The sequence below is a fragment of the Cannabis sativa genome, chromosome 1 (assembly GCF_029168945.1).
Source record: "Cannabis sativa cultivar Pink pepper isolate KNU-18-1 chromosome 1, ASM2916894v1, whole genome shotgun sequence".
NCBI classification, from domain to species: Eukaryota; Viridiplantae; Streptophyta; class Magnoliopsida; order Rosales; family Cannabaceae; genus Cannabis; species Cannabis sativa.
Window position 1 is genome coordinate 25464691 of NC_083601.1, and position 19881 is coordinate 25484571.

General features: G+C 29.9%; 1 non-coding gene and 1 pseudogene across 1 annotated transcript; one reads left to right on the plus strand and one right to left on the minus strand.

Annotated features, from left to right (window-relative positions):
• Window positions 1-7346: 7346 nt before the first annotated feature.
• On the minus strand, window positions 7347-9457 carry LOC133033506 (uncharacterized; annotated as a pseudogene).
• Window positions 9458-9515: 58 nt separating this feature from the next.
• Window positions 9516-9622, plus strand: LOC115708395 (small nucleolar RNA R71). Its single transcript, XR_004009896.1, has one exon. It is a non-coding gene; the product is annotated as a small nucleolar RNA R71 (small nucleolar RNA).
• The last annotated feature ends 10259 nt before the right edge of the window (window positions 9623-19881 follow it).

Sequence of the window (19881 nt, forward strand, 5' to 3'; positions counted from 1 at the left end):
GATTGCTTCAACTAGTTCTTTCTCTTCTCTTTAATTTTTCTATGTTCTTTTCTATTTCAATGTTAATTATGGATTTGATTATGGATGTTTTGAACTAAACTCCTATTTAGGGAGAATGATGAATGTTGTTTAAGTTTTCCTAGTTAATGATTAATTGCCATTCCTCCATCTTGATTGTGAATACTATTCATATTTGTGTTTAATTTCCATGTGCAAGATTGATCACCTTTTACATGTTTTATGATCTCAATTCAAAATCTGAAAAGTGAGAATTGAGAATGCTAAAATTGGATAGTCTAGGTTTTGATGTGAAACGAAAGTATTTACATAGCCTTTGTGACATATAGATTATTGCTTAATGCTGATTTCATGTTAGTTTAATTAAGAGATTAATTAGAGAGCATGAGATTTAGAACCTAGAAGATCTGAAAAGAGCTAGGTTAATTCATAATCTGTCATTCACTTCAAGAGAAGGATAGCATTTAAACATTAACTTTGGTAACTTAACAACAGGATTCGTCTCCCTATTTTCTTATCTTGATTAATCTTCCTTTTGTTGGTTTTAATTTTCTGCATTGTTTTATTTAATTCATAAAAAGTATTCTTTTACCAGATAGAATTAATAGTATAATTTAGTAGTAATTAGTCCAATTCCCTGTGGTTCGACCTCACCTGTGTGAGTTTACTACTTGATTGCGTATACTTGCGTAGTAATCATAAATTTAGCAACAAGAAAAAATACATGAACCTTAAAAAATTAATCTTAAAATTCTCCTAATTTACTCAATGATTTTATGCAAGTAATATATCAAAAGAAAGAGAATTTAATGAGGAATAAAACCCCTAAACTTTTAAGATCGAAAAATAAAAAATTCAACATAAAATAATAACGAAATTAATATGTAATTGGAAAAAAATAACATATACATATTAATTGTTATAAAATTATAGGTTCTAAATCATATACAATAGGCAATCTGATACCACATGATAGAAAATTAATAATAAACCCAAGATCTATTTGTATATAACATAGAACACAATAGTAATATATAATAATTAGGTATGTGTACCTGATTGATCCATAGCAATTATCTCTGTTTGATCCACAGCAGTTACTCCAATTTGATAGTGCAATACTATCAACTAAGTCTTCCTCCCTAGATCTCTAAATCAGAAGCAGTTTATTTTATCTGATTATCAAAAGGTATACAATTGTGATGAGACAATATGTATTTATAGAGTTAGGGAGGGGACTTAGCTACAAAACCCTAGTTGGCCGGGCTCGCTCATCAAAGGCTTCAGTCAACTAGAAAAGCCCACACTTCTGCTTCAGCTAGACTTTACACACAGATGCTAAGCCCATTAACAATTGATCACCAACAACATGGGCTAACACAGCAAAGAACTATCCAATCAACCCAAGTTTTAATAAAACCAATAAAATTTAATGTAAGCCCAAATAAAAGTCTAACACCCAAATTAATTCAAAGATATTGTATCCAAAATGGGTGTCAAAAATTTTTACACTCATCTTCAAGGGGCCTATTAAGTTTGTTATGTTAGTTAAGTTTGTTAAGATAAATTAGTTAGTTTATCCTCTCCTCTGTTCTTGTTTATATTGTGCCTATACAAGGCACCTTTCCTCACTTGAACAGTAACAAGTCTTTTGCAAATAATTAAATAATTAAATCTTTTCTCTCTTTTAATAGGTTTAATCTTTTCTTTTTTAGTTAGTCGGTTACTAACTAAAGTTAACTCAGCTAGTTTACGTGGTTTATTTATCATGTATATAAGAGATCTCTCCTCCCTCTCTTTCTCTAAATCAAGATCTCATGTTAAAAATTATTAGTGTTTCATACTAGGGCTGTACATAATTTTTCGTAAACTGCCCAACCCGAATAACCCGCCCAAACCAAACCGAAAAAACCGACAAAAAATTCAAACCGAAAAAACCGACGAAAATATAACCCGCCCAATCTGTATATTGGACGGGTTAAAAAAAAAAGCAACCCGCCCATCAAAATCGAAATAACCCGAACAAACCCGTATAAGAATTTTTTTCTTAAAAAAAAAGTGAGTGTTTTAATATTTATACTCGCAAGTGCACGAATCGTTTCGGAATATAGTGTTCATGTAAGTGCAAGGTCGAACCCATGGGAGTTGACTAACATCAAAAGAAACTATTTCAAACAAAATAAGAATATTCTAACCTAGCTCCAAATATTTGATAGGATTTTGGTTTTGCAAAATAAAATAAAAGACAAGTAACTAAAATACTTAAGATTAAAGATGAGTGAGTATGAAAATGATTTTCAAATAAGATGTGTAAAATAAGATTATTAAGATATTAGAATCCACAAAATGCAAGTTCAATAATATTTATAAGTATATTGATTCCCAAGTTTTAGATATAGTTGAAATAAATCTCACCATATTTTCCAAAATATATTTTTCATTTAAGTACAAGTTATTTTCAAAAAGGTAGGATTTTTCTTCACTTATAAAATGTATAATTTCTAAGCATTAAATGTGTTACAATTTAATGAAACTACACAAAATCAAAGAAACTATGTCTAGGCAAAATATAACACTTATATTCTAAGAATTAGATGTAAACAATTTAATGAAAGACATTTAATCAAAGAGTATTATATTTTTGCATAATGAAGAACTAAGTAGAAATATGCTTTAACAATCAAAAATACATGATATTGAAGATGAAAAAGACATATTTTTGATAGAAAAATCCATGAACTTTATAGCACAAATGGGAAATCAACATACAAACATAAACACTATCTAGTTACATTTTGCTTCATCATTATCTTAATAATCTTGAAAAAAGATTAGAAGCTCATAACTAGATAAAAATTACAAAAGATAAACATACTTGACATGCTCTTCAAAGTGTAAAAATGGTAGAAAGTAAATGGTAAAAATGAAGAGTGTGGAATGGAGAAGTGTTTTTGGGTTGAAGAGGTGTTTAGGGGGTGAAGAGATGTCCTTTGAAATGGTCTTCCAACACCATATTTATAGGCAAAATTTGAGGATTAAATTAATCAAAATAAAATAAATAAAATGATTAATTTAATTAGTGTTGGGAAGAGAATGGATAAATAGAGTATGTGTAAGAGTATTGGAAAAAATAAATGTTTGTTTGGATGGAGAAGTAGTGAAAAGATAGGGTAAAAATAAATTAGGAATATTTATTTAGGTGAAATAAATTGGGAAGAGTAAAATTGATATTTAGGTGTAAGTTGTGGGAGAAAATGAGAATTTTGGCTTTTTGTATGGTAATGTATTTGGCTGAGATGTAACAAATTTAAACAACCATTTTTTTCCTTTTTGTTTTTCTTCTGCAGGTACACTTGGCGCGAGCTGGTTCGTTGGTTGGAGCTGACGTGCGTGAGGTGGCGTGCGCTGGTTGGCTGGGAAAGCTGACGGGGCGGACCAGCTGGGAAGGGAGACTACTGGCGGGCCCCACGCGTGCAGAAGGCTGGCAGGCGGTCTGGCGCACCACTTGCGCCTGTCTGGAGGTGAGGTGCACTCGCCCATCTAGGCCGTTAGATCTTCACACGGACGGCTTCGATTGGAGCTTGCAGTTGACCGAGAGTGGGTCTCTTCTTGGTCAAATCTGATATTCTTTTACAATTTGTATTTTTGACCCCACTTCTTCAAACTTTCTTCAATTTAATCCTAATTTTCACCACCAATTACACCTAAAAATACATAAAAAAAATTAGAAACTAAAATAAAATAAAAAATAATTACCACATAACATATTATCACAAATTAATTATAAAAACACACAAAAACATATAAAATTACAATAAAGCTAATAAATTCAAAAATAGTTCAAAACTTAATAAATTAATTAAAAACTTAAGAACTAAACCAATTTTTAGTAAAAAAATGTGAAAAATAACTCTAATTTCTAGAGTTATCACAACCCCAAACTTAAAATTTTGCTAGTCCTCAAGCAAAAGAAAAATTAACAACACACATTTTTTTTTTATTTTGGTGATATCAAAAATGTCCTCAAAAATTGCACATTGAAAATAGCTTATATAAAATATGAATAAAAATGAAGCTCATGTAATTAATTCAATAGTCAATCTTGCTTTGAAAATATATTTTAAATTCTAAATCTAAAATCTATTCATCAAATTATTATGTGAATTTTGGAAAAATTATTGTAACAAAATATTTATTTCACATAACAAGATAAATAATTTTTTTTCAAAATTTGATTTTTTTAGCAAAATTGACCCAAGAATTAAAAATAAAGCTTAAAAGAGATTCATATTTGTATAAACTAAAATCAAACTCAATCAAGGGTATTATCATAGGAAAAGGGGATATCACCAAATGATTTTTTTTTTAAGGTATAAGGATATATAGAAAATAAATATATATTTTTGGTTTTTTTTTTTACTAGAAAAATTATAATAAACATTTTGTTTTTTTTTTTTAAATTATATAATATAACTACTTTAGCATCCAAACAACAATTTTTAAAAGTGAAAAATAATACTCTACCATTTTTAAGCACATGAAAGAAATAACCATAAGAACTCACCACGCCAAACTTAATTTATGCATTGTCCTCAATGTACCAAAATACAAATATAAATTGAAAGTAAAAGAGTTGAGAGTTTAGAATGGTCATACCTCATCTTGGAGCAATGTCAAGAGTGCAACAAAAGGGAAACAAAATCAAAAGAAAAAGTTAATCTAAAACATAAAAAAAAAAAAACACATATTACCAAGAATTGATGAGAGCAATTAAGGATCATGGTAAATTGGATCCTCAAGGAGGATTTCATCCACTTCCACATTTTTCAATTCTAAAAATGGTTTCAATTTTTGTCCATTAACTTTGAATACATTACCATTATTAGGATTTTCAATTTCAATGGCTCCATGTGGAAAAACAGTGCGGATAATGTATGGACCTACCCACCTAGAGCGTAACTTTCCCGGAAAGAGATGCAAACGAGAATTGTATAAAAGGACTTTTTGACCGGGAGAAAAATCTTTTCTCAAAATATTTTTGTCATGGTAAAATTTCATTCGGTCCTTATACTTTTTCGAATAGTCATATGCATCATGCCTAAGCTCTTCTAACTCATTCAGTTGAAGCTTTCTTTTCTCACCCGCTTTGTCTAAGGAAAAATTAAGTTGCTTGATAGCCCAATAGGCTCTATGTTCTAACTCAACGGGTAAGTGGCATGCCTTCCCATAAACAAGTCTATAGGGAGACATTCCAATGGGCGTTTTGTATGCAGTACGATATGCCCATAATGCATCAATGAGTCTTAGGGACCAATCTTTCCTAGTGGGGTTGACAGTTTTCTCTAAGATGTGCTTAATCTCCCTATTTGATATTTCAACTTGACCACTAGTTTGTGGGTGATAAGGTGTAGTGACTTTATGTGTAATGCCATATTGTTTCATTAATTGTTCAAAAGGCCTATTACAAAAGTGTGTACCATTATCACTAATGATAGCACGTGGTGAACCAAATCGTGAGAAAATATTTTCTTTCAAAAACTTAAGCACAACTTTGTGGTCATTAGTGTGACATGCAATAGCTTCTACCCATTTAGACACATAATCAACACCAACAAGAATGTATAAATTACCAAAAGAATTAGGAAATGGACCCATGAAATCAATGCCCCAAACATCAAATATTTCAACAATAAGAATAGGATTCAAAGGCATCATGTTTCTCCTAGTTACACTTCCTAATTTTTGGCAACGCTCACAAGATTTACAATGCATATAAGTGTCATGAAAAATAGTAGGCCAATAAAATCCACATTGTAAAATTTTCAAAGCAGTTTTCTTACCACTAAAATGTCCACCACATGCATGATCATGACAAAAAGATATGATTTTAGATTGATCACAATTTGGAATGCATCTTCTTATTATTTGATCGGGGCAATATTTAAACAAATAAGGATCATCCCACATGAAATTTTTCACTTCAGCATAAAATTTAGATTTATCTTGTTTAGACCAATGAGAAGGAATTTCACCAGTGACCAAATAATTGACAATATCAAGAGATACCAAGGAAAAGAAGATACATGCATGAGTTGTTCATCAGGAAAAGTTTCAATGATAGTGGTGGAATCATGATTAGTTTCAACAACAATTCTAGACAAATGATCAGCTACAACATTTTCAGAACCTTTTTTATCACGTATCTCTAAATCAAATTCTTGTAAAAGCAAGATCCAACGAATTAAACGAGATTTAGCATCTTTTTTCGACAAGAGATATTTCAATGCAGCATGATCAGAATAGACAATTATTTTAGATCCTAACAAATAAGACCTAAACTTCTCTAATGCAAACACAACATCAAGCAATTCTTTTTCAGTTGTAGTGTAATTCAATTGAGCTTCATTTAAAGTTTTGCTAGCATAGTATATTACATGAGGTAACTTGTTAATTCTTTGTCCTAAAACAGCACCAATTGCATAATCAGAAGCATCACACATTATTTCAAAAGGAACATTCCAATCGGGACGGCGAATAATAGGTGGTCAAAAGGAATTTCAATTTTTCAAAGGCAGCATGGCATTCATTATCAAAGACAAAAGCATTTTCTTTTCCAAGTAAATGACATAAAGGGCGTGAAATTTTGCTAAAGTCTTTTATGAATCTTCTATAAAAACCGGCATGGCCTAAGAATGATCTAATTTCTTTTACTGTCTTAGGTGGAGGAAGTTTTGAAATAAGATCTACTTTTGCTTTATCAACTTCTATTCCTTGAGATGAAATCACATGACCTAAGACAATTCCCTTTTTAACCATGAAATGACATTTTTCCCAATTAAGAACTAAATTCATTTCTTTGCAACGAATTAAAACAAGAGAAAGATGGTGCAAACAATCATCAAAAGAATTTCCAAACACAGAAAAATCATCCATAAACACTTCAAGATTTCTTTCAACCATATCAGAAAATATTGCAATCATACATCTTTGAAATGTTGCAGGAGCATTACAAAGACCAAAAGGCATGCGACGATATGCAAAGGTTCCAAAAGGGCAAGTAAAGGTAGTCTTTTCTTGATCTTCGGGGGCAATGGGGATTTGGTTATATCCCGAGTACCCATCAAGAAAGCAATAATAAGCATGGCCAGCTAATCGTTCAAACATTTGGTCAATGAAGGGTAATGGGAAGTGGTCTTTCCTAGTGACACTATTCAACTTTCTATAGTCTATACACACTCTCCACCCAGTTTGGACTCTAGTAGGGATTAACTCATTTTGTTCATTTTTAACAACAGTGATCCCGTACTTTTTGGAACAACTTGAACAGACTAACCCATGGACTCGTCGTAAATAGGGTAAATGATCCCTACATCTAACATTTTAATTACATCATCTCTTACTACCTCTTTCATGTTTGGATTTAATCTTCTTTGACTTTCTCGGGAGGGCTTAGCATTTTCTTCTAAATGAATTCTATGCATGCACACAGCTGGGCTAATTCCCTTAATGTCTCCCATGGTCCAACCTATGGCCTTTTTATGTTTTCTAAGGATATCTAACAATTTTGTTTCTTGTTTTTCATCTAAATCAGATGCAATGATAACAGGATAGGTGTTAGACTCTCCTAGAAATGCATATTTCAAAGTGTCGGGCAAAGGTTTGAGATCTAACTTTGGTGGTTCAGGAGTTGACTCAACATGCTCTAATGGAATACATGGTTCAATTTTGGCTTTCCATTTTTCAGTATCCATTAGTGGGGTAGACTCAAGCAAAGAATTGACATCATGAATAAAATCATCAACATTTAAGCACATTCCAAATATTTTTGCATAAGTTTCAAAAGATTCATTCATGTCCATTTCAAACATATTTTCCGTGTTAATCATGTTTACTTCATGTATTTCATCACACTCAACAGATTTAGCAACATTAAAAACATTCAATTCAACAGTCATGTTTCCAAAAGATAATTTCAATACACCATTACGACAGTTGATAATTGCATTAGATGTAGCTAAAAATGGTCTACCTAAAATGATGGGTATTTGAGCATGAGCATTTTCAACAGGTTGAGTATCAAGAACAATGAAATCAACAGGAAAATAGAACTTATCCACTTTAATTAAAACATCTTCTATAATACCTCTAGGAATTTTCACAGAACGATCAGCTAATTGAAGTGTTATAGAAGTTGGTTTTAATTCTCCTAGACCAAGTTGCTTATAAACAGAATAAGGCAATAAATTCACACTAGCTCCTAAATCAAGTAAAGCTTTGTTAATAAAATGATCACCAATGATGCATGAAATTGTTGGACAACCAGGATCCTTATATTTCACAAGGCTTTTATATTGAATTATGGAGCTAACTTGTTCAGTTAAAAATGCCTTTTTGGAACATTAGTGTTTCTTTTAACAGTGCAAAGGTCTTTCAAGAATTTGGAGTAGGCAGGAATTTGTTTAATGGCATCTAAGAATGGGATGTTGATACTTACTTGTTTGAACACTTCTAAGATGTCACTATATTGGTTGCCTTTTTTAAGTGGGAGTAATCTTTGTGGAAAAGGAGCTTTTGGAATGGAAGGAAGAATTTGATCATTATCTTTTGACAAGTCATTTGTGTTGGAACTTTGGCTTTGGTCTTTTTCAACTTGAGGTGTGTAATCGGGTTTGGCAATTTGTTTTCCGGACCTAAGTGTTGAAATAGACTTGGCTTCTTCTTTATGACTAGGAACTCCTACTTCATATTGGCCTTTAGGATTTGGGATGGGTTGGCTAGGAAATCTCCCTTTTTCTCTCTCAGTTACGGCATTGGCAAGTTGACCCAATTGTGTCTCAAGTTTGGCAATGGATTGAGACTGATTTTGCATGATTTGTTGGGTGGATTGCATGAATTGTTGTAAAGTGTCTTCTAAGGAAGGCTTTCTTTGTGGAGGGTAAGGTTGACTTGGTTGGGCATGATTCGGATTTGACATGTTGAATTGGTTTCCTTGGTTCATTTGTGGTTGGTTTTGTCTCCATGAAAAATTGGGATGGTTTCTCCAATTAGGATTGTATGTGTTTGAAAATGGGCTATCATTTGGTTTACCATATGAATGTAATGCATTAGCCTCTTCGGAAAATGTTTCAAGAAAAGAAAGACATGATTGATCATTATGACAAGTACTAGCAAAAACATCTTTTTTAGGTTGAACATGAGAATTCATATTTTGACTTATGACTAAGGCTTCTACTTTTCTTGCTAATTTTTCAAAAGATGTTCTCAAATCAGTTTCTTCTTTAATTTCATATTTTCCTCCTCTTTTGGGTGAATTATTTGCTCTAGATCTAGGCTCAGAATAATTCCATTGTTGTGAATTAACAGACAATTCTTCAAGAGCTTCCCAAGCCTCTTGCCCTTGTAATTTCAAAAATTTTCCGGTGTGCATAGATTGAATCATTTGTCGGTTTGAAGGGGTTAAACCATCATAAAAATATTTTACAAGTCTCCATTTTTCAAAACCATGGTGGGGACATTTTAATAATAAATCTTTAAATCTTTCCCAACATTCATAAAATTCTTCATTATCTTTTTGATAAAATTCGGAGATTTCTCTTCTTAAATTATCAGTTTTGGACATGGGGAAAAATTTGGCAAGAAATTTATTAAAAAGTTGATCCCAAGTTGTTATGGTTCCGGTTTGGAAGTGAGTTTAACCAAGCTTTGGCTCTATCTTTTAAAGAAAAAGGAAACAACCTAAGCTTAACCGATTCATCTGAAAAATTTTGAAAACGAAAAGTTGAGCAAATATCTAAGAAATCTTTTACATGCATGTAAGGGTCTTCTCTTTCTAAACCATAAAAAGAAGGCAACAATTGAATGATGGATGGTTTAAGTTCAAAATGAGTGGCATTAGTAGTAGGCAAAACAATGCATGATGGAGCATTAGATGAAATAGGTGAAAAATATTCGAGTAGTGTTTTTTCTTGCGCAATATTAGGTTCTTGTTCCATTATGCTTAATTTTTCAAAAACACTTTCAATTTCACCTAAAGTTACTACTCTTTTTACCAAACGATTTTTAGAATCACGTTGCCAATGATGCATGCAATGTCACAAATTTCACAAAGAAACACAAATAACACACAATAATCTCAAGAAGACAAATTTCTGATGTGGAAGATCAGTTATAAACCGCAACCACAGAGCATACTTATAGCACAAAGAGATTATGATTTTTTTGTAAATTTTTAATTTTTCAATTTTTTTTGGTTTGACTTGTTCCCAGGCCTATTTGATTCCACTTACTCACGACTTAATAACAACTCCCCGGGGTTAATTATTAAGTGTGGATGGGAACTTTGCCAAATTTCCTTTAAGCAAAAATTGCTTATGTTGAAAGAACAAGCTTTGTTTTTAATTTTTTTTTTTTCAAGTATTTTCTTAAGCAAAGTAGATAAAATTACAACTAAATAAATAAAATAATAATGATAGATAGTTATATTAAAGTTAGGAGGCACAAAATGCCATCAACTAACTATAATAATAATAGTAGTAGTAATAATAATAATAAGATTTTAGGAGGCACAAGATGACATCAACTAAAATGATAAACAAAAATAAAAGCTAGGAGGCACTAATGCCATCACTAGAGAAGGGATAATAGGAGGCAAAAATGCACTCAACTATCAAGTATGTAGGAGGCACAAAATGCACTCAACTACTAAAAGGAAAAAAAAAAGGTTAGGAGGCAAAAATGCACTCAACTAACAAATAGGTAGGAGGCACAAAATGCCATCAACTACCAATAAATATGTATATATATAATATATAATATATAACAATATATATGTATAACTTCCTTTTTTTTCAACTTTTTTTCGATATTTTTTTTTTAACTTTTTTTTTGACGAAAATGAGAAAATAAAAAAAATAACTAGTAGAAGAGTATTACTTACCTTGTAGAAAGATCGTTTCTTTCTAGCAACTCCCAACAACGGCGCCAAAAACTTGTTGTCCTCAAAAGTGAGTGTTTTAATATTTATACTCGCAAGTGCACGAATCGTTTCGGAATATAGTGTTCATGTAAGTGCAAGGTCGAACCCATGGGAGTTGACTAACATCAAAAGAAACTATTTCAAACAAAATAAGAATATTCTAACCTAGCTCCAAATATTTGATAGGATTTTGGTTTTGCAAAATAAAATAAAAGACAAGTAACTAAAATACTTAAGATTAAAGATGAGTGAGTATGAAAATGATTTTCAAATAAGATGTGTAAAATAAGATTATTAAGATATTAGAATCCACAAAATGCAAGTTCAATAATATTTATAAGTATATTGATTCCCAAGTTTTAGATATAGTTGAAATAAATCTCACCATATTTTCCAAAATATATTTTTCATTTAAGTACAAGTTATTTTCAAAAAGGTAGGATTTTTCTTCACTTATAAAATGTATAATTTCTAAGCATTAAATGTGTTACAATTTAATGAAACTACACAAAATCAAAGAAACTATGTCTAGGCAAAATATAACACTTATATTCTAAGAATTAGATGTAAACAATTTAATGAAAGACATTTAATCAAAGAGTATTATATTTTTGCATAATGAAGAACTAAGTAAAAATATGCTTTAACAATCAAAAATACATGATATTGAAGATGAAAAAGACATATTTTTGATAGAAAAATCCATGAACTTTATAGCACAAATGGGAAATCAACATACAAACATAAACACTATCTAGTTACATTTTGCTTCATCATTATCTTAATAATCTTGAAAAAAGATTAGAAGCTCATAACTAGATAAAAATTACAAAAGATAAACATACTTGACATGCTCTTCAAAGTGTAAAAATGGTAGAAAGTAAATGGTAAAAATGAAGAGTGTGGAATGGAGAAGTGTTTTTGGGTTGAAGAGGTGTTTAGGGGGTGAAGAGATGTCCTTTGAAATGGTCTTCCAACACCATATTTATAGGCAAAATTTGAGGATTAAATTAATCAAAATAAAATAAATAAAATGATTAATTTAATTAGTGTTGGGAAGAGAATGGATAAATAGAGTATGTGTAAGAGTATTGGAAAAAATAAATGTTTGTTTGGATGGAGAAGTAGTGAAAAGATAGGGTAAAAATAAATTAGGAATATTTATTTAGGTGAAATAAATTGGGAAGAGTAAAATTGATATTTAGGTGTAAGTTGTGGGAGAAAATGAGAATTTTGGCTTTTTGTATGGTAATGTATTTGGCTGAGATGTAACAAATTTAAACAACCATTTTTTTCCTTTTTGTTTTTCTTCTGCAGGTACACTTGGCGCGAGCTGGTTCGTTGGCTGGAGCTGACGTGCGTGAGGTGGCGTGCGCTGGTTGGCTGGGAAAGCTGACGAGGCGGACCAGCTGGGAAGGGAGACTACTGGCGGGCCCCACGCGTGCAGAAGGCTGGCAGGCGGTCTGGCGCACCACTTGCGCCTGTCTGGAGGTGAGGTGCACTCGCCCATCTAGGCCGTTAGATCTTCACACGGACGGCTTCGATTGGAGCTTGCAGTTGACCGAGAGTGGGTCTCTTCTTGGTCAAATCTGATATTCTTTTACAATTTGTATTTTTGACCCCACTTCTTCAAACTTTCTTCAATTTAATCCTAATTTTCACCACCAATTACACCTAAAAATACATAAAAAAAAAATTAGAAACTAAAATAAAATAAAAAATAATTACCACATAACATATTATCACAAATTAATTATAAAAACACACAAAAACATATAAAATTACAATAAAGCTAATAAATTCAAAAATAGTTCAAAACTTAATAAATTAATTAAAAACTTAAGAACTAAACCAATTTTTAGTAAAAAAATGTGAAAAATAACTCTAATTTCTAGAGTTATCACTTACTAAGACCCTAAAACCTAAAAATTTTGATATATGTAATCTAGTAATAACAAAAATCCTGCAATGCTCCAATCCATAGGATATCACAAGTTTACTTTGAAAATTATCGCAATAATAAAGTAAGCAACGAATAATGTACTTCAATAACCTTGATTATCAATGATTAGTGAAATTCAATACAATGAAACAAAATAACCTTGATTATTAAGCATTAATGACCCATTAATTCCATAATTCTTCCCAAAATAGACAAAATCAACCATATTAATTCATTATTAATGTCCACATTTCTAAAATATTATAAATTCATTTATTGTACTTATCCCAAAAAAACAATTTTTATACATATTTATTTATGGTAAAACTTTATTATAATCAAATCAATCTATATTGAATTGAAATTACTTAAAATAATCCAATTTAGTTATTATGACATAATTATTCCTATTTTAATTTCCAAAAGACAAGTTGTAAAACTTCCAAAAATTGTATCCTTTTAAGTTACCATAACAACATTTATAATGATACATTCCTATACCACATAGATTACAAACCAAATTCCATAAAATTTGACTTTCCAAATATATCTGAACACAATAAATTCACATTTGACAAGATACCTCCTTTTATTACAATATCTTCGTATTTATTATTCTTTAAATTACTTGATTAATTTTAAATAATAATATTAGAATCTGACTATTAAATTCCACCACTTTCCCTTTTTGCTAATAATTCTTAAAAATATGAACCAACCATAGCTAAAAGCTATTATCGTTTAAATTTAATCCTCCTTAAACCTTATTTTACTTGAAAATATTTTTAAAATATCATTTTAAAATTTTCTTTACATCATACCTTAACTTAAATAACCCTTATATTCCAACTAGTAAAATTTGTCTAGTGCATAACTTGTTTATTTTGCAATTTTATTGTGCCATTATTTTTATTATATTTTCAATACAAGAAGCCGTGAAAATTTTAAACAAACTACCCTAAATAATTAGGGGCCAACCATATAATAGGCGATATAGCCTTGTAAGGCGCCAAAGCCATAAAAATGGCACAAATATAGAACAAACCAATAACAAAAATATTACAATATATCCCATTATAACAATTCAACTTTACAGAAACAAGAAATTTTCGAACAACAAATTCTTTGAAGAAAACTTCATAGTTTCATTCGTACTCTTTCCTCTTACAACTATCAAAACAAGATTATACAAGAAAAATAATAAAAATAAAAACAAAATATACAAATTTAAAATAAAAAAAAAAATTGATGGTATATCTTATAAGAAAACAACACCATATAAAACTTTAAAGATTTTCTTCATATATTTTGACATTGATTAGAACAGAACAAACCTATACCAATGAAAGAATGACAAAAAGACTAAAGAGAACTTAACTCTAATCTTATTAAAGAAAGAACAAGATAAAAGAATACCAGAATGAACCTTACCTCCGGTGCTGAAAAGAAGATATCTGTCACCAATTTTTATCTAAGGTAACGTGTAAAAATTCTTCAAGACTGATTAGAAAATGTTTTGATTTCTGATGATTATAGATACTTTTGGATCAGACATGTGATAACGCATATAGAGAGAAGACCAAGAATTTAAAAACCATAATTATCACCATCACCATGTGGCAATGCTTTGTGGAGTAGTAGCTGATACCCAATTTAGATCCATGTTTAGTTTATTACGAATTCTAAAAAAGGAAGCCCTAAATAAAACCCTGATCTTATTTTCACATAAAGAAAAGAATCAACCATTGCATGTATTATAAAAGCAACCAAACTAATTTTTGATCCTCAATACCTCATCATCATTATCATCACGTGGATGATTCAAGATCAAGGAGAAAAAGAATAAACAAATTCAAAAAAAGAAGAAAGTGAACCGAAGCGAAAGAGATCCGTCGCCGAAGAATTAAGGGAAGCTGTTGAATTGGTCTGACCCGATTTTCTCAAGCCGGACCGCTTCATCGTCGACCCAGAACAAGCGCAGCAAACCGACCCAGAGAGGTAGAGAGAGAAAAGCACACAACTGACGTTAGATTGGAAAGAATATTTGATTGTTTGGGACACGAATATTGATTATGTTTATTTTTATGTTTACAATTATAATAAAAAATATACCAATAATATAAAACATTTTATATATGTGTTTATTTTAAATTTTCTATTAATTAAACATACTAATTTAATACACAAAATAATAATATTCACATAAGTTTATTATATCACTCTATGTGTGTTATGTTTATTTTTTAGTAATTTTTTAGAAAATAAATAATATATATAATTGTTTATCTTTATCTTTTTCTTTGTTTATTGTGTCATGTTTATTTTTTCTAATTAAATAATTTTTGGAGTTAATAAAGTTATGTTTGTTTATTTATTTTTTGATGTAAGAATTATACTTCAATAGAAAATTCGTTCACTAATTCATTAGAAAATAATCAATATATAGAAACAATAGAAAAAAAAATATACTTATTTTAGTATAGTATAAATTGTCTATGTCTATTTTTATGTTTACAATTATAATAAACATGCTAATAATATAAAATACTTTGTATATATATGTTTATTTTATTTTCTATTTATTAAACATACTAATTTAATAAACAAAATAAATATTATTCAGGTATGTTTTTATATCATTCTATGTGTCATGTTTATTTTTAGTAATTTTAAGTATTGATTTATATTTATATACATTAATGTTTATAATTTTGATATTGTATTTTATTGAAAAAAATCTTATTAAATTATAATAATTCATACTAAAATAGATAATAAACATTTATCTTTTAATAAAAAAAAATTAACTTGTTTATTTTTATAAAACTGTTTAATTAATTTTACGAAATTGTTTATTTTGAGTTTTAATAAACATAGTTTATTATTTAATGATTAAAATGTATGGTTTCATGTAATAAGTTTTCAAAATATATAAGTTTTTAAAATAATTTTTTTTTTTTGCACATTTTTTGTAATTATGTTATTTTTGTTGTACATTTATGAAAAAGCCCTAAATTAAAGCATCACATAATTTGTATTTTAAAAAGGGTATTTATTGACGGTGAGAATTTGTCATCTAACTTCGTGATTGAAAAATTTAAGCAAATTAAACTCAGATTTAAAATGATAATGAAGATGAAGATGAAGGGAAATACAAGCTAGTTTTTATGGATAAGAGATTTCTTTCTATTGCATTTAACATCTGAGTTACACCATTAATTTTCCAACATTTTCTCACACTTGAGAATAGGGTATTTATAAGCTTTAATGGCATGAGTTACATAGTGGTCCTAAATAGATAAGTTGTTGCTTTTGGGCTGCAAACTGCATGTGTAAGAGGTGGTCTTGCACCTCGTACCTTTGTCTGGTGTCAAGTGGTCCCAAGTCGCAGAAGTGGTAGCTGTAGCGTACCCTAGGTCGGGTCCTCAGACCTTGCAGGTGCGGTGCCTCTACGTCTCGTACCTCCTTGCATGCACGCTTGCAGGAGGCGTGATTGTACGCTTTTCTCTTGCACACCTTGTCCTTTGATTCCTCCTCCAACTGTATTCTCATAAATGTGCATTCAAATCTCACCTTACACTCACAACCCACGAAACACACACACACGCATATGGGCTCGCACGCGAGGCCCCATGCATCACAGGCTCACATGCGAGCCCTTGCACACACACACACACACCCGTTACACAATACACACACACACACACTCCACGACTCACATGCGAGCCCCCGCATGGGCTCCCACACGAGCCCCCAACTCACGCGCGCGCACACGCCCATTACACAACACACAGACACACTCCACGGCTCGCATGTGAGCCCCCCGCATGGGCTCACACGCGAGCCCCAACTCATGCACACACCTGTCATTTACCAAAACAAATTTACAAATATTTATTTTAATACTTCCAATTATTTCAGTATAAAAGTAAGTTAGGATCGATCCGACAAAGACTATGCTTATTAAATTATTCAATAATTAATGACAATAATTAGAAAGAGGAATTTTAATATGAGAATTAAATAAAATACAATAGAAGAACAATTAAATGTGATAATACTATTATTTTAATTCTAATACTTTTAATTATTTCAGTATAAAAGTAAGTAAGAGCTGATCCCACGAGAACTATGATTAATTTATTTTTCACTATCAAACAAAAATTCAAGTTGCAATTAAATAACATAAAAGAAAATAAAAAATAAATGATAATTACAATTTTAAAAGCAGTTAAGAATTATTCTCCACCTCCAACAATTAATCAAGAACAACAATAATAAATATTATATTTTATTTCAAAATTAGACTATTAACCCCGCAGATAATTACTTATCTCAGTCTCCTTAATACAATCAATTATGGAGAAGTGCTCAATAATTAAATCTTTTTATTAAACAGTAGACTTACGAAGCATGCAATCTATTTAACTTAGGAAAAGTATTAAATTCTGTGAAGACAAGTTAATTTAAGCAAAAAATTAATTTAGCATTTAATTCATTTAACTTAGGTTATATTATATTTTTCATCACAGATAATGATACTCGTCACAATACCATTAAAAACAAATTATCACTTAAACCTAGAATCTTAGACTATTAGGTGAATAGAATTTTAAGAATGATAGTAGAATAATATAAAACCTAATTTAGCGGTCGTTTAAACAAGATCAAAATATTAATCATAAAATTAAGCATAGAAGAATATAAACAATTCAATGTGAAGGAATAAAATAATAATATTTATCAAAGCATTCAAAAAGTTATGGCTCAAGTTTTGAAATAACCCTTAACCTAAAAGAGGACTACTCCATAATTTCAAACATAATCACAAGCATAATATAAATGAAAATAAGAAGAGATAATAAGCAAAACTAGATGTAGATGTAGATTTTTCTCTTCTCTTGAGTTCTCCCTGGTATTTGATGTGTGTCGTGTACCACAACGAATTTACTAATCTTTATTTCTATATTGCCAATTACTTCAATATAACAGTAAATACAGGTCGATTCCACGAGGACTGATATCAATTTATTATTCAAAAATTAGTAACAAGAATTAAAAAGAGGGATTGTAATGATGAAGATTAAATAACATAAATTAAAAAATAAATAGAACGTGATACTACGATATTCAAGAAATAGTTAAAAGGTTAATCTCCACACTTGACAATCATCCTTAATTCCTAATAGTGAATGTTATTTTAGATTTCTAATCAAACTATTAATCCCACAGATAACGCATCCACGAAGCATGTAATTTATTTAACTTAGATAAAGCTTTAAGTTCAATAGAGATAGATAAGTCTAGGCAATAATAATGAAATATATAATTCATTTAACTTAGGTTCTATTCTTCGTCACATTAAAAATACCTTTGATAATATTATAAATTGTAATTTATCACAAACATTTAGTATCCTAGACTATTAGGTGAATAGTAATCCTAAGATGACAATAGATTAAAGTAAAACTTAATTTAGTGATCATCTAAATAAGATTGAAATAATAATCATAACATTGAATATAAAAGAATAAAAGCAATTCGATATAATGAAAACTAAAAATTAACATTCATCATAGAAATTAAAGATTCATGTCTTGAGTTTTGAAATAACCCTTAAAGAAACTACTATGAACTAGACATTATAATAAAAATCATAATATAAAGTATGAGTTTAGGGAGAAGAAAAAGAATAATGATGTAGAACAATTGGTGCTGCAATCTCCGTATTGTTCTCTCTCTCTCTCTCTCTCATTTGTGGTTCAAAAATTCCCAAAAACGAACCCTAAAAGTCCTATAAAACACCGAAAAATCCTATGATTTAATAAAAGATAAAATTTGGAAAAATCTAGAGTCGTGCTCTCGCCGCGGCGAAGATTGAGGCTCGCCGCAGCCATGACTTGCTGTCGAAATTTTTTTGTAGCGTGTTTAGATTAATATTTTGGCCATAACTTCTTTAACACAATTCAGAATTAGGCGATTCAAGATGTTCAAAAAAACTGAGAACAAGATTTAAAACTTTTATTTTCAGCTTTAAGTCTAGTTCTACTTCTAAGGTCATCAAACTTTACAATTAAGTTTTGCCTTATTAAACTGAGCTCGTCGGCTTCCACTATTTTCTACCAAAATGTGCTAAAATCTCTCTAAATGACTCCAAATGCATGATTAGTCTTTAAGATAATCTAACAAATTATAAACACGCTAATCAATAATTTAAAGAACCAATTTAAAAATATTAATACATAAATTGGTCATATTTATAGACAAAATATCGACTTATCAAATTTCCCCACACTTAACTCATGCTTGTCATCGAGTAAGTTAATGATAAAATGAATGATGTTTAAATAAATTGGTCTTTATGAAAAATAATTTTAATTTCAAAAATTATATATCTACTTATAATTTTGAGAAAAATTCAAACTCTTCAATCATTAGAATTTTAACTCAAGATAATTACTTTTCAAATTTAATTTTTTATGTGTGTGTTCAATCAACCTATCATATTATTAACATTCAAATCAATTCATGCATGCCAACAATCAATGTTTATCTCAAAATAAATGTGTATTTCAACAAAAATCTACTCCATAAGCTTAATTATCATCGAACTATTCTCAACTAATATAATTACACGCAATCTAAAGATCAATAGGACTTTATAGACTTATAATGTAAGACTTGGGTGAAAGATAGATAAGAAAGTTGATTTAAGCTCAAATCATACCATAACATATATATATTCAACGTTATCTCAAATAATTCATATTTGTACTCCTCAATCACTTCTCTCTACAGTTCAATCTTGTATCTTTTTTTTTCATAAAATTTACGATTACCCCACACTTTTGCAAGTATTCATATATTTCTCATTGAATTTTTTATTCATTTTTTGTAAATACTTACAACTTACAAACATTCATTCATTCTAAGAGAATAGTAACCA